At 43.1% G+C, this 16467-nt stretch overlaps 1 long non-coding RNA gene across 1 annotated transcript; it reads right to left on the bottom strand.

Annotated features, from left to right (window-relative positions):
* Positions 1 to 169: 169 nt before the first annotated feature.
* LOC126106817 (uncharacterized) lies at positions 170 to 1944 on the bottom strand. Its single transcript, XR_007523395.1, has 3 exons — positions 1470 to 1944; positions 1235 to 1366; positions 170 to 559 (listed from the first exon to the last, which is right to left on the bottom strand). It is a non-coding gene; the product is annotated as an uncharacterized LOC126106817 (long non-coding RNA).
* Positions 1945 to 16467: the final 14523 nt, after the last annotated feature.

The following is a 16467-nucleotide window of genomic DNA, read 5'->3' as shown; positions in this document are numbered from 1 at the left end:
CTTATGGGATTTAATGTGATTTGGTAGCACAAAGGTACATAACTGCTGCTGACAGTATTTTGAGAAGTCACACATATGAATAGGCCACTCTCAGATCTCTAGGGGTTGACAAGAAAATAATTTTCTCTGTGGATTCCATGAAAGAATGAGTAGATAAACAAAAAACAAATGGAATTCACACACCATTTATTGATTGAGAACAGCCTGATACAAGAGTTGGAGAATTTGTTGTTTAACTAACATTCTTGTTTCGTAACTTCTAATGGCCTTCATCTCAGTGGCCAAATATTTCACAAATGTGTCAACATCATCATTACTATTAGTCTGTAATCTTTCAGCTATTAATTGAAGAGCATTTGAATAGCTCTCTTCCTCACTCCATTTCCTTCTTTTTTGTGTAGAATTACTTGCTGCACCACTCTGTCCTATACTCAATGTAGTTGCTGGCGAAAGTACTTCAGCTATTACTTCAGTTTCTTCACTGAAGTCTATCATTCTCCACCATCACATCATGTGTGGGAGCTCGCACAGCGTTATTATCGACTGAGCTTTCATCCACCTGAAATACATAAAACAACTCAGATAAAAGTATCCAGCTTTGTATTTTAGGGTGCTGTAAACAAAAATTACTTTTTATGAGCATGTGACAAATTCACATTGATATCACAAACCACCAGCAGTAAAAGAATGTGTTAGGATGGGTTAGATATGTTGCCAGACAACATCCCAATCATATTTTTAAAAAAATATTAAGACAAACTCCAAATCAAGATTAGTTGAAAGTAGTGATCCTTACACTCCTGCTACTGGTGAGTATTAAAATCAGCCAATAAACAACAGTACCACGTAACAGGTTAAAAAGAGGTCTATGCAAACTTGACAGTGAAATACAGACAGACACTTCAAGCCAATTACAGATTCACTTTCAAAGGTGAAAATTCTCGACAATGTGATATTCCCGTCCTCTCTTCTGCACTCTCAACACACGAAATGCTTCAATTATATATTACATTTGATGCTACTACGTAAATAGACGCAACTTTTAACAATCAGGCTACCTGCATGCTGCACAGAAAAGTACACTATAATCGACACATTTATTTCCAAAAACCCCAAATAGTATGCAATTCGAACATAACTACATAAATAACGGGGAAATATTTCCGTGCAGTTCACAGTGCTTTTCAGAATACCAAACACTAGGACAAAATCGGTTTTAAGTAAATGTACAAACCTGAAAACTATAACTGTGTTCAGTTGATGGTGAGGATGACGACGATAATGGTGTTGCCACGCAATTGCGAGGGATGTAGTGTTCTTCCAGACATTCTAACCTATGAAAGTACCATAAAGCTGTCGTATACACCTGGAAAACGATTGAAAACAAATTATGAAATGTGCTGTACGGTACTTCTTTCCCAGATTAGAGTGTACTATCGAATACTAGTATTAAAGTTATTGGAAATTACCAAGTTATTAATAATCCACTACATGAACGGTGAATACATTATCTGTTCCAACTCCGCTTCTCATACTCTCTTTCCTTTTTCTATTCTGAACATTGTACATGTTCCTCATGTTGTAGAACTTTGTTTGGCAATCCTTTGGACTGTCTCCTGCAGATGTAGCAGTTCTTAAGTGAATATTGTGCTTTGTGATATGAGGATACACTTCGTTGAGCACATACAGAAATATATGCTCATCCATTATAAGTAATTTATGTATGACTTCACGTCCTCCACTATAAGCTCACTAACTAGTTTTGTTGAATGCTTTTATCGTGTCGTCGTAAAACCCACAGCTTCACCCAGGTGCGTTTCCTTTATTTCCCCCGCCTCTCTTCCGCATGCGCACACAGTGCAATTGTGGTACATGCAACTGCTACGGCTAATAAGTAGTTGTTATCAGCCATCTTGAACTTTGACGAAAATTATGATGACAGTAATACCCCTTCTAGCGCTACGTCAAAGATCTTTATCAAATATATGTGACCATCTTCGACCATAAATATAATCTATGGTCGAAGGTGACCATGGAGTACCTCCATGTATTTGACGGAATATTTGATCACATCTTTATCAAATTTCTTTGTCAGAGATTTGATCACTGTAATACCCGGCCTCGAAATATCGCAGAACTTATTTTGTGTTTCACGTGAGAAAAATGGCTCCTCAACGTGAAATAGCAGGAAGCTACAAAACTCGTAGAGCACCACGTCAACGTTAGCTATTTCTTCCTGTGTGCCACCGCCTTAATGCATTCCGTTGTTGGATACTTTCTTCCATTCTTCCAAATTTCCGGCACTCTTTTTTTTGGTAGATCATCCATGTTTTGTTTCGATTTCAGCTGCATATTTTCGTACTTCAGGCCGTCGTTTTCTCTTCTAAGGCTGTTGATTACACACTGAAAACATTTACGTTCATTATATTTAGCGATTTCACTTTGCACTTCACACACGCTATCTTTTTAATTACATCGCTATAATTCATTTTAGCAGCAAAATCGAGTACACCCATGCTCGCCGCCATCTTAACCCCTGACCTGTTATAGATGGTCCACAGAGGCGCAAGGTAACCAGGTAAATCCATCTACAAGAAATTACGCTGTACTGTGCCACAGTCACCGAACCTCACTTCCCATTTACGGGTCAGACCAGTAACTTACCCATCTCTCTCAGTCACTAAAACCTGATAAACGGAGGCGGTCACGTTCGCTACATCTGAAAAAAAATCAAATGAATCATTATATTAAAAGAAGCCCCCACAGAAGAAATTTGTGAGTATGGCAGAAGCTATCTAATAATTAGAGACAAGTACACCAGAGAGATTCCAAGATCTCTACTCTTATATTTCACCCATGCAACATTAAATGCGGCGACACACTGAAAGAGATAGCCACGGGGGTGATAGCTATATGGCCGAAGAGGCAACAAGCCACGTACTTCCATTCCAGACCATTAAAGGTGCTAGGGGTCACACGAAGCTGGAATTGACCAATGAGAGCTGTCTGAACTCCAATGGCGGTTGTTTTGAAATATTCTATCGTCTTGCTCTACACTGAAGTCTGTGGTCCTCGGTTACAGTCGTCTTTGTATCTGTCTCATATTTACAAACTACCCATCTTCATTATAAACAGGTTTTGTACTTTGTAAGTAGGCTGTTTATGTTTTCTTATTGGCAACGTTACGTAGCGCTCTGTATGAAAATCACTGGCTGTGCTGTGTGCAGTCTGTGGCTAGTTTGCATTGTTGTCTGCCATTGTAGTGTTAGGCAGCGGCAGCTGGATGTGAACAGCGCGTAGCGTTGCGCAGTTGGAGGTGAGCCGCCAGCAGTGGTGGATGTGAGGAGAGAGATGGCGGAGTTTTCAAATTTGCAATACTGGATATCATGAACTGCTATATATATTATGACTTTTGAACACTATTGAGGTAAATACATTGTTTGTTCTCTATTAAAGTCTTTCATTTGCTAACTATGCCTATCAGTAGTTAGTGCCTTCCGTAGTTTGAATCTTTTATTTAGCTGGCAGTAGTGGCGCTCGCTGTATTGCAGTAGTTCGAGTAACAAAGATTTTTGGTGAGGTAAGTGATTTGTGAAAGGTATAGGTTAATGTTAGTCAGGGCCATTCTTTTGTAGGGATTTCTGAAAGTCAGATTGCGTTGCGCTAAAAATATTGTGTCAGTTTAAGCACAGTCTTGTATACAATTCTTCTAAGGGGACGTCACATATGGCGACCCTGCCAGGATACCTCACTGGAATCTTCTGATTTTTTCTTGTAGTTTGTGTAATTAGTGTAGATTTTGTTTATTGCTAGTGCGTAATTGTATTGAGAATCTCCTTTGTAGTTGCAGTCTTTCATTGTTGTACAGTAACACAGTTGTGGCATGCATGTAGATTTGCACCAAGTATTTCGCAGCTGCGCTTGCAATTAACTAGATATTATTTTCATTGCTATCTTAATGTATTCCCCTATTTTTGCTCTTCAAATTGTGTATTTCTGTGTTGTTGTGTGAAATATTGTGACAATAATGGCGTGTGAAAAACGTAATACTAGGCTCCAAAGTAAACTGAGAAATGACAGTCAAGACGAAAGTAGTGTGTTAGCGCCACCATGTAATGAATTAACTAATGTTCAACATAGTAATTTGGTAACTGTGCATAGGGAAATGGAGCGGGCGGCAAACAATGACGTAGGCAGTGAAACAATTAGTGAACAGGGAAGCATTATCGATCGATCGCTCGGCAACAGCTCGCCTCAGGAATCCGAAATGATAGGACACAATTTTGCAAATACTGTAGATTCAGGTTTTGCGTCCTCACCGTTTTCTCAAATGAGTCAAGATACATTTTCTGCTTGTCAAAATGTGAATGTTGCCGGTGAAAATGCACTGCCAAAAAGCATAGAGAAACAGATTCCAGACACTAATACATTATTATTGCAATTAATGCAACAAATGGAACAAAATCAGAGACAAATGGTACAAAGGCTTCAAAAGTTAGACACAATGGAACAACACCAGAGACAAACACAGCAACAGTTAGACACAATGGAACAACACCAGAGACAAACACAGCAACAGTTAGACGCAATGGAACAAAATCTTCACATCACGCTTGAACAAACACGTGAAGATTTAACTACTGAGTTACATAACATTGAATCGAAATGTCAAAAAGTCTGTAATGACGTAAAAACACAAATTTGTGAGCATTTTCAACCTATTTTTTCGCGGCATGAAAATGCATTACAGAATCACGAAGCAGCCATAAAAGAACTGCAAACCATTGTTCATGAAAACCATGAGACCTTGTAGGCTAAAATTGACTCAGTTGCATCTACCGATTCGGTTATGCAACTTGCAAAAACTCAGGAAAACTTAAAGGACACAGTGGATTCGATTTCAACACAAATGGACACTATGAAACTTGGTTCAGAAAAACACACTGAGGAAATGTGTTCACTATCGGAGAAAGTAGCCGAACTTTCGGATCAGGTCACTAACTTATCTACAAAGGTAGACGATGATCTGAATGACACAAGACCCGTAGCCTTCACTGACACAGAACAGTATGAACAAATTAGAAAATTCAAACAAAATCAAAATCAAATCAATACACAGTACAAAAGAGAAATGCGGGAAGTACAAGATCAGTTGACGCAGGCAATACAAGAATTACATATTTCAGAGGACACTCGCGCCCCAGTACGGGAAGAGGGACATAGAAATACGGAACAACCACAAAATAATAACACAGGACACTTCGGAAATTATGAAAGAAATTGGCAAGGCGCATTGGATTTTGAGATGGAACCGCCGAAACGAAGTAACAATGAGCGATGTGCGACTCGCCGACACGATGATTTCGACTATAAGCTGTTCATTACTACACGTAAATTCAAAACATTTAAGAATTCTGGCAACGACATTCATCCACAAGCATGGCTTCATCAATTTTCTCATTGTTTTCCTCCCAACTGGTCATTGGAGCACAGGTTAGAATTTATGTGTGGCTACTTGGAGAATGAACCAGCTGTAAGAATGCGATCGGTCATTTACGATTGTCACAGTGAAGGAGAATTTTATCATGCCTTCCTCTCAGCATATTGGTCTCAAGCTACACAAGACCGAGTAAAGCATAGCATCATAATGATGAAACGTTTCGAACAATCTGAATTTTCCAGTCTTGTGAAATATTTTGAAGACATGTTGCACAAGAATCAGTACCTGTCAAACCCATACAGCCCCTCAGAACCCATCCGCATTTGCTTAATCAAACTGCCTGAACATTTGAGACATATTATTTTAGCAGGACGTTGCAAAGACGACATTGAAGCTTTTCAGGGACTCTTACAAGAATTAGAAATTGACACAGACAGCTGCGGGATGCGAAAACAGGAAAACAATCACTACAGGTCACATCCGTCGCAATTCCGCGATGAAAGAAATAATAACTGGACACGACAAGGCTATTCTCACAATACAAATCGTGAACAAAACAGACACCACCCATCGACAACCACTGGCAGAGTAATAGTTACAGAAAAAGATCGCACTTCCTAACTATGAATATGACAGAGATAACCATAGGAACAGACAATATGGAAACCAAAACAATTATTATCAAGGGAGACAGAATAACTTCAGACGCAACAGTTCAGCGCGCAGTTATGATTCCGGGAGAAATTCTCCACCACATGACCGACAAACAAGAAACTATGTAAACTACCGACAAAACGACAGGCCTGAATTCCATCAGGCTGCGCCCTCTCGGCAAGGCGAATTTGTGGAAGTTAGGCCTCCTAATCCAAGGAACGACACGCGCCAACAAAGAAACAGACAATGACTCGCACCACAGGCAGCCACTTGCGCCCGCTGGCTCAGGGAAAAATAACATTGACGCTAACCTTGAGCAAAATTCCAGTATTCTTTACGGACGAATACCGCATGATAATTGCGTTGAAGTTGAAACTCTGCGTACTAGGAAGAGTAATGGTTTACACGACATTTCACATGTAAAACCGTTTATTGAAAGATAATCTGCTTTTTAACTTTGTCTTTGCCATAAAACGTTTCACTTCACGTTACTAGTATGCTTTAGAAACTGTTACCATGCAACAATGTTGGAAGTTAAATATCAAATCAAGAGCCAAGAGAACTTACTTAAACAGAAATTACGAATGCATTGTTATAGTGAACAGACGTCACAGTGTTATTGTGTGTGTACATTCTTGCTTCTTAGTTGCACGATTACGTAACGACTATCAGGCTTACATACTTAGAACATTTACCAGTACTGCTAATGAGATTCTAATGCAACATTTTGGTCTACTTGAAAATACACTCCTGGAAATGGAAAAAAGAACACATTGACACCGGTGTGTCAGACCCACCATACTTGATCCGGACACTGCGAGAGGGCTGTACAAGCAATGATCACACGCACGGCATAGCGGACACACCAGGAACCGCGGTGTTGGCCGTCAAATGGCGCTAGCTACGCAGCATTTGTGCACCGCCGCCGTCAGTGTCAGCCAGTTTGCTGTGGCATACGGAGCTCCATCGCAGTCTTTAACACTGGTAGCATGCCGCGACAGCGTGGACGTGAACTGTATGTGCAGTTGACGGACTTTGAGCGAGGGCGTATAGTGGGCACGCGGGAGGCCAGGTATACGTACCGCCGAATTGCTCAACACGTGGGGCGTTAGGTCTCCACAGTACATCGATGTTGTCGCCAGTGGTCGGCGGAGGGTGCACGTGCCCGTCGACCTGGGACCGGACCGCAGCGACGCACGGATGCACGCCAAGACCGTAGGATCCTACGCAGTGCCGTAGGGGACCGCACCGCCACTTCCCAGCAAATTAGGGACACTGTTGCTCCTGGGGTATCAGCGAGGACCATTCGCAACCGTCTCCATGAAGCTGGGCTACGGTCCCGCACACCGTTAGGCCGTCTTCCGCTCACGCCCCAACATCGTGCAGCCTGCCTCCGGTGGTGTCGCGACAGGCGTGAATGGAGGGACGAATGGAGACGTGTCGTCTTCAGCGATGAGAGTCGCTTCTGCCTTGGTGCCAATGATGGTCGTATGCGTGTTTGGCGCCGTGCAGGTGAGCGCCACAATCAGGACTGCATACAACCGAGGCACACAGGGCCAACACCTGGCATCATGGTGTGGGGAGTGATCTCCTACACTGGCCGTACACCACTGGTGATCGTCGAGGGGACACTGAATAGTGCACGGTACATCCAAACCATCATCGAACCCATCGTTCTACTATTCCTAGACTGGCAAGGGAACTTGCTGTTCCAACAGGACAATGCAGGTCCGCATGTATCCCGTGCCACCCAACGTGCTCTAGAAGGTGTAAGTCAACTACCCTGGCCAGCAAGATCTCCGGATCTGTCCCCCATTGAGCATGTTTGGGACTGGATGAAGCGTTGTCTCACGTGGTCTGCACGTCCAGCACGAACGCTGGTCCAACTGAGGTGCCAGGTGGAAATGGCATGGCAAGCCGTTCCACAGGACCACATCCAGCATCTCTATGATCGTCTCCATGGGAGAATAGCAGCCTGCATTGCTGCGAGAGGTGGATATACACTGTACTAGTGCCGACATTGTGCATGCTCTGTTGCCTGTGTCTATGTGCCTGTGGTTCTGTCAGTGTGATCATGTGATGTATCTAACCCCAGGAATGTGTCAATAAAGTTTCCCCTTCCTGGGACAATGTATTCACGGTGTTCTTATTTCAATTTCCAGGAGTGTACATTCTGAATTAAAGTACTTTCTGAGAGATACCAGATGACGCAGTGGGTAGTTTATGTGACAGCTACACGATTATATCACGACGTTACTAATGTGTGACACAATTTACATTGTTGCTTTTGCGGACTATCTGTTTTATATCTGCACGGTTTTTCAGAATTCTTCTGGAAAGCAAAACATGTTTTAGTAGTAACTTTTGTGGTATAGCTACAAGGAGACAGCCTTATCTGTAGAACAACAATACGTTACAGCACAGTACTTTCTTCATCACGGCAATAAGCGTAATAAGTAAGATTTCTATACGCAAAGCATTTCACTTTTGTTTATCATGAGGTAAGTGCATTGACTTCTGCAGAACTTAGCTTTCGGAGGACGATAACTATGACACTTCCACAGAGATTATCTTACAACAAGACGCACAGTTTAGCGCTACAGTACACGTATTTGAGTGATTAATTCTCTACTTAAAACATTTACTTTTAAAGATTTTTGAATTACAATGATACAAAGGTTTTCCGTGACACATTTTATTCGATTGCTCTAATCTGTAACACCTGAGGGTATAATTACATTAATCCTCAGGGGGGTACACGCTTACTTTGTGTACCATGTGTGTGGCAAGCACAAGGAGCCCTAGCTAATATGGTATTTGCTTATACAACTTTACACATCGGTACCATATTTCTGTAACACATAAATTACACAGCTATCTGATCATTTAACTGAGAGATAAACATTTTTTTTTACTACATCAGTGACAGATGTTTACGTAATTACACCGTTGTATAACTTCACACTTACGAAATTGTATTTTGTCTGTACGTTGTGAACTGTTCATATTTTTTTGGTACCATTGTGATACTATGAGAGCTTTGAATGATGTATTTGGTAAGGGAGAATGATTTTAAAGTACGTTTGAGGTAGATGACGCTATTGAAATGAGCAGAGAATATTTTTTATGGTTTGAAATTATTGGAGGAAGCTACGACGATTTTGAGATTTGACTGAGGTGTAATGATGTTATTTTTACGACGACGATGTGTATTATGCTGTTGAGGTATGTTTATGATCATTAAGCCGATGTTATATGAGGAATTTGATTATGCTACATATTTATAATGATGAAATATTGAAGAATGTCGACGAATATGTATATGTGTAACAAGGTAAGGAATAAGGAGTAGTGGTTAGGCACTCTGATTTGTGAAAAAGGTTGTTGGAAACCAAGAATCGTACTTGTAAGAGTTATGAAATGTGTGTAAATGCGTAAATGTATCACAATGCCGGCAAAAATTTTTTGGACACTGTTATATTCATAAGATTTTGTTTCTACACATTTGCAACGCAAATTCTCGACCCGTGAAATTTTGTATATGAGACTGTCACTGTAGCGGATACTGCTGTCGTAAATATTTCAGTGAGAAAGGTAAGTGACCTTCACGTAATGCGTTTTGGGCGCCCAGCTGAGAGGTTGTCGTCTGACAAAAGAAAGCCATTAGGTGAAAAAAAAGAGGCCATTATCCTCGCCATTGATATTCCTTTAGAGAAAGCATCGCAAATACGACACGCTCATTACTTGGAAAGATACTTACATCTGCACACCTGATTATGACAAGTGTCTTTCTACGAGAGTTGAGAGAATTTCTACAAACTTATGAAATGTCACATGACTATTGAATGATATTTTTATGCTTTGCTTTTCATAGTTGCTTATTTCATTTAATATCTGGTTTCCAGCTGTGTTGCAGCATTAGTTTTATAAAATAAACTTAGATGCATTTGCTAATGTGAACACTTTCTGTCAACAGTTCTATTAAATAATTATTTTATGATCCACATTCTTCGAAAAAGGAGCTTTTGGAATGGAATGAACAATAAGAAGGGACTGATAACAGTAACTGCATATATAATTTTCTTTTCAAGTACTTGGTAATTTTTTGTAGCATTAGTTTTTATGGTGCACCATTTTAATTACATAGACATTAAGATGTGAATAGACATTTCCCTTTTCTGCATTGTTGTTTTTACTGTAATATTTTTTCTGCTTGAGCTATGTCATGTTTAGGTATAAGTTTGCCAGGCATAGTGTTACTGAATTTGACTTTGTGTTACTCTTCTAAGCTAGTTTTACTACTGTTTTATTTTTCTTGTTTGCTGCACAGTGCCTTATATTAGTTGTAGTACTGCAATTGCTTTGCCTATTTAAAATTTTTGTCTTTGATGTTTGTGTTAATTGTTTTTGCTGCTGCATTGCCTCGTCCCTTAGTTTATGCATCTGAGCTCAGTAGATTTAAGTTAGCTTAAGAGGGGGTAGACTATAAGAGTGTAGCGACGCTGCAGCGCGCTAATTCAAGCTCGCCGTGTGTGTGTGTGCTGTGCGCGTGTGTCAGTGCAGTGGTGCTGTAGCAATTACTCTACGCGACGTTGGTGTAGTTCCGCGCCCAGCCTCTAGAGGCGCTGTGTTTTCTATCTTTTATATACGTTCGGTTTATTGTTATTATTCCTTGTTTTTTGAGTTATGAGTAGTTCCTTGCCTCCTGACTTGTGTGGACGAGTACTGTTTCCTCTCCTAATTACGGAAGTTTTCCGAGGATTAAGGATACTCTGCTTAGGCCGGAAGCAAATTTTATAGCTCCGATCTGTCCATACATGCCGGGCGTCGCAAGATACGCGTTCGCAATAAAGTTATTGTTACTCAACTGAAGGTCTTCATTCTTCCGAATCACATTAAGCAAAGGTCGGACAGCCACCAGTTTAGCTGTACCCGACAAGTGGTGACCCCGACGGACCTGAGTATCATACCACGAACAGCCATACATCGTTGCCGGCCGCCAACTGCCTTCCGTCTGACGGCTGCCAACAATTCTTCCATCGCAACATATGGCACACAGAGGATGGAGCTTAATCTCGGCCTACGTCGCGCGTACGGGTGGAATTTTACAGTGGCTGACGTCACGGAGGCGATCGTCGGGGCTGATCTTCTCGCACACTACCACCTGCTGCCGGACGTCGCGAACGCACGCTTGGTGGACAGCGTCACTGGCTTAGCAGCCACGGGTTTCCATCGCGACACCGCAACGCACAGTGCCAAGTTGGTCCATGCTACGGAGGGTGAGTACACTGAATTACTGCTTAACTATCCGAACTTGACCAGGCCGCCCGGCGCTCCCAGGGTCATACCACATGACACGGTGCATCACATTCAAACGACGGACGGTCCCCCAGTAGCATGGCGACCTAGGCGTCTCGCTCCGGACCGATTGAAGATAGCGAAGGCAGAATTTGACGCCATGATTCGCGAGGGCATAATGCGGCCATCTAAGAGCCCGTGGTCCTCCGCATTACATCTTGTTCCGAAGAAGGGTGGAGCTTGGCGCCCATGCGGTGACTACCGTGCGCTTAACGTGCAAACAGTGCCGGACAGATATCCCGTTCCGTTACTGAGGGATTATAATCACGCTCTACATGGTGCCACGGTGTTCACAGTTCTGGACTGCGCTAAAGCGTATACACAGATTCCGGTGGCCAATGACGACATTCCAAAGACTGCAATAATAACGCCTTTCGGTTTGTTTGAAAGCAAATTTATGACTTTCGGTTTACGCAATGCCGCTCAGACCTGGCAAAGGTTTATAGACTCGGTTCTCCAGGGGCTGCCGTTCTGTTTCGCCTACCTGGACGATGTGTTAGTGTTCTCTGCTGACCACGATCGACACCGACAACATCTGCGAGAGATTTTCGAGCGGTTGGAGCGTTACGGTGTCGTCTTGAACGTGGACAAGTGTGTTTTTGGGCAGTCAGAGGTGACATTTCTTGGCCATAAGATTTCTGCTGAAGGCTCTCTTCCTCTGTCCGAGAAGGTGGACGCTATCTTGCAGCTACCCCGACCAACTACGATCAAAGAATTACGTCGTTTTTTGGGGATGCTCAATTTTTATCGACGACACCTTCCTCACGCTGCGGAGCTGCAGGAACCTTTGACGGCGGCATTATCGGGCCCTAAAGTAAATAGCAAGTCTCTGATACAGTGGACAGAGGACATGTGTTCTGCGTTTGAGGCAACAAAGAGGAGCATGGCCGACGCGGCGCTTCTCGCACACCCACGGCTCGACGCGCCATTAGCAATTGTTGTAGATGCGAGCCAGACGGCGATTGGTGCCGCGTTACAACAATGGTCCGACAACGCATGGCAGCCACTGGCGTATTATTCCCACAAGCTTTCGCCTGCACAGACAAAATGGAGCACATATGACCGTGAGCTCCTGGCAGTATACCAGGCAGTGAAATATTTTCGCCCCCAGGTGGAAGCGCGAACTTTCACGATATATACAGACCACAAGCCACTCACGTTCGCCTTCCGTCGGAATAGTGTCAACTGCTCTCCCCGTCAATTTCGTCACCTTGAGTTCGTGGCCCAGTTTACTACCGACATTAGACATATTTCTGGGATCGACAACATTGTTGCGGATTGCCTTTCACGGATCAGCAGTGTTTCCAGTACCATAGACTTTCCTGCACTGGCACAGGCACAGAGAGACGACGAAGAACTCCTTGCCTATGTCAAAGACACGGCTTCCGCAGTGCAACTGAAACTCGTTGATGTTCCGGGGGAAGATACACAGCTATACTGCGACGTTTCTCGCGGCCGACCTCGTCCCTTTCTGACGCCGGCTTTTAGAAGACAAGCCTTTGATATAGTACATGGATTGTGCCATCCCGGGGTACGCCCGACATTCCGCCTAGTATCGCAACGTTTTGTGTGGCCAGGCATGCAAAAAGACTGCCGCGAGTGGGTCCAATCTTGTCTTCAGTGCCAACGCTGCAAGATTAACCGCCATGTACACGCACCGATCGGCGATTTTCCGGATACCACCGCCCGCTTTGCCCACGTTCATTTAGATGTAGTCGGACCACTTCCACCTTCGAACGGGCAAAGATATCTGTTTACAATGATCGACCGTTTTACACGTTGGCCGGAAGCAGTGCCGGTGGATAATATCACAGCAGACACATTAGCTTCCGCTTTTGCAATGACTTGGTTGGCAAGATTTGGATGCCCACTACATATTACCACTGACCGCGGACGGCAATTTGAATCAGACCTGTTCTCACAGCTGGCCAAGTTTTGTGGTTACACCCACCATAAGACCACAAGTTATCACCCAGCAAGCAACGGAATGATCGAACGCTGGCACCGTTGTTTGAAGGCCGCGCTGATGTGCCACGAAGAAACCTGGACAACCGCACTACCGGTGGTCTTGTTAGGCTTACGGACGACTTTCAAACCAGACCTGGGGTCGTCAGCGGCAGAACTGGTTTATGGAGAAACACTGCGCCTTCCTGGTGACTTTGTAGACGCTGATGCCACAGAGACAGTGTCTACTGGCCAGCCGGATTTCTTGCGACGATTGAGGGACCATGTATCAAAGATTCGCCCTCCGAAAGCCACACGTCATGGCAAGCCGCCCACTTTCGTGCACCAGGACCTGGAACAATGTCGTCACGTCATGCTCCGCACTGAGGGCGTCAAACCGCCTCTACAAGCTCCTTATTCTGGTCCATATGAAGTGCTACGGCGCGGTGCCCACACCATGGATATCCTAGTGAACGGCAAAACTACGAATGTCGCGTTGAATCGGGTTAAACCTGCGTATGTTTTTCCTGACACCCCACTAGCGGCACCTCGTCGCAGGCATTCACCTACCGCTGTTCCAGACACTGACGCCACATCTCCGGCGCCGGCTCTTCAACATCTGCCGCCCAACGCAGCACAACATCCACCTCCTGACGTTGTTCCTCCTCCTCCTCCGACGAGGACGACCCGTTCTGGACGTCGGGTGCACTTTCCGGCGCGGTATCTCGACGCCGACGCTCCGCTTCCGCCCGGGGGGCTGATGTAGCGACGCTGCAGCGCGCTAATTCAAGCTCGCCGTGTGTGTGTGTGTGCTGTGCGCGTGTGTCAGTGCAGTGGTGCTGTAGCAATTACTCTACGCGACGTTGGTATAGTTCCGCGCCCAGCCTCTAGAGGCGCTGTGTTTTCTATCTTTTATATACGTTCGGTTTATTGTTATTATTCCTTGTTTTTTGAGTTATGAGTAGTTCCTTGCCTCCTGACTTGTGTGGACGAGTACTGTTTCCTCTCCTAATTACAGAAGTTTTCCGAGGATTAAGGATACTCTGCTTAGGCCGGAAGCAAATTTTATAGCTCCGATCTGTCCATACATGCCGGGCGTCGCAAGATACGCGTTCGCAATAAAGTTATTGTTACTCAACTGAAGGTCTTCATTCTTCCGAATCACGTTAAGCAAAGGTCGGACAGCCACCAGTTTAGCTGTACCCGACAAGAGAATGAGTTGCGATTAATTGGAGGAAATGCATTGAGAAGTTATACAAAAAAAGTACAGAAAGCAGGTATAGGTAGGATTTTCTTGGAAATAAATGATGAGGTAAGATAATGAAAAATAAATAATGACATAAGAAAAATGTGAATATATAAATACAGAAATCATGCTTGGATAGGATTTTTTGGTGGAAAAAAATGTTGAAATAAGACGAATAATCTATGGAATGAAGTTTTGGGTTGGACTGCAGTACCAAATGTTACACTGAAAACGAACCCTGTCTTTCCTTTCGTATTATTCTGCTATGTGTTTATGTATCCTTGTGTATTTGTCTTTTTCCTGTCTTTATGTGTTTAGCTGATGAGAGCTATGTTGTAGAATTTTTCTAATACTATGTTGTTTACTTTGTAAAGATGTTTAGACATTATTTATTCTGTTTTGTTTTAATGCTCATGTGTGAAGTTGATGTTTCGAAAGTTATTCTGATCTTTTATGTATTTACTTATGTCATAATTCCTGTAACACTGATGTATATGTTTATTTCTATTCTGTTGTAAAGCCTGTACTACAAATGTTATCTGTATTGTTATGTTTTCAATGATGTATTTTGTACCTTTGTTACTGTATTCTCATGTTATAATATTGTAATTGATACCAGTTCATCAAATTAAGTAACTTGTAAGCATTCATTTCACTGCACACTTTTCTGTTGGTCATAGTATATGGACAATATGTGAGAAGTAGGGACTGTTGTGTTGATAATTCAGCAAGGGACTGGATAACAGCATTGCTGGTTCTAAGGACAATTCCAAAATTTTTGTGAGTGCACAAGTGGTGGTTTATGGACTTGCTAAATTCTCCGCAAGAGTCTTTGATGGTGAATGTGCACCTGCCCAGTCGCAACAGATAGCTGCTGGCCATCTCTACAAGGACTACAGTGGGTCTACACCTTTGCTGACCCACCAGTACCATTATTTCTACAAGGACTGCAGTGGGTCTGCACCTCTGGTGGCCCACCAATACCATACTCTCTACCAGGACTCCAGTGGGTCTGCTCTGTGATGACCTACCTACCAATCTTCTTCAAAACGTCGAATGACTCTGCTGTGGGTTTGCTCTGTTGTGGCCCATTACCTGTCAGCATGTCAAGAGTCAGCACTGTCTTTCCGTTGGAAGGACAACACTACTTCTTCAAGACTGCATGGAAATCCACTACTTCCGTGTGCATTGTCTTTTACTGCTCAGACTTTGAAAAAAAAAAAAAAAAACACTGAAATTTTACTGTGATGAACAATCTGGACTGTCTTTATGGACTGTGAGAAAATTTTAGTTTTTGACCAACATTGTATAAATAAGTGTGTGCATTTGATATCTTTGTTATTGTAATTATGAAAAATTTATCAAATCATTATTGGTCACTGCCCAAAACAATTTGTAAAATTTTTTGTGGGGAGCATGGGGGCTATGTAAGTAGGCTGTTTATGTTTTCTTATTGGCAACGTTACGTAGCGCTCTGTATGAAAATCACTGGCTGTGCTGTGTGCAGTCTGTGGCTAGTTTGCATTGTTGTCTGCCATTGTAGTGTTGGGCAGCGGCAGCTGGATGTGAACAGCACGTAGTGTTGCGCAGTTGGAGGTGAGCCGCCAGCAGTGGTGGATGTGAGGAGAGAGATGGCGGAGTTTTGAAATTTGCAATACTGGATATCATGAACTGCTATATACATTATGACTTTTGAACACTACTGAGGTAAATACATTGTTTGTTCTCTATTAAAGTCTTTCATTTGCTAACTATGCCTATCAGTAGTTAGTGCCTTCCGTAGTTTGAATCTTTTATTTAGCTGGCAGTAGTGGCGCTCGCTGTA

This window comes from Schistocerca cancellata, chromosome 10 (genome assembly GCF_023864275.1).
Source record: "Schistocerca cancellata isolate TAMUIC-IGC-003103 chromosome 10, iqSchCanc2.1, whole genome shotgun sequence".
In the NCBI taxonomy this organism is placed as follows: Eukaryota; Metazoa; Arthropoda; class Insecta; order Orthoptera; family Acrididae; genus Schistocerca; species Schistocerca cancellata.
Note: the sequence above shows the minus strand (reverse complement) of the source record. Positions and strands in the feature narration are given on the sequence as shown.